This window comes from Calidris pugnax, unplaced genomic scaffold (assembly GCF_001431845.1).
Source record: "Calidris pugnax isolate Ruff unplaced genomic scaffold, ASM143184v1 scaffold324, whole genome shotgun sequence".
In the NCBI taxonomy this organism is placed as follows: domain Eukaryota; kingdom Metazoa; phylum Chordata; class Aves; order Charadriiformes; family Scolopacidae; genus Calidris; species Calidris pugnax.
Window position 1 is genome coordinate 609,018 of NW_015091153.1, and position 285 is coordinate 609,302.

The following is a 285-nucleotide window of genomic DNA, read 5'->3' on the forward strand; positions in this document are numbered from 1 at the left end:
AATTAAAAAAAGCTTTATTCGCAGAGGCAGGGAAGGCGAAGCTGCTTTGCTGCGGGGAAAAAAAAAAAAAAAAAAAAGGATGAAAAGGAAGAAAGAAATTATTTAAAAAAAAAGGGGGGGAATAAAGGAAAACTAGCGTTTCATCAGCTTTTTCTTCATTAAAAAGCTGCTTGGGAAACATCCAACCTGCTCTAAGGAGCTTCAGGGTTTCGGGGAAATGCCTGGCTGAAGGGTCTCTGATTTTTTCCCCCAATTCCTCCCCCCCCCTTCTCTTCCCACATCTCT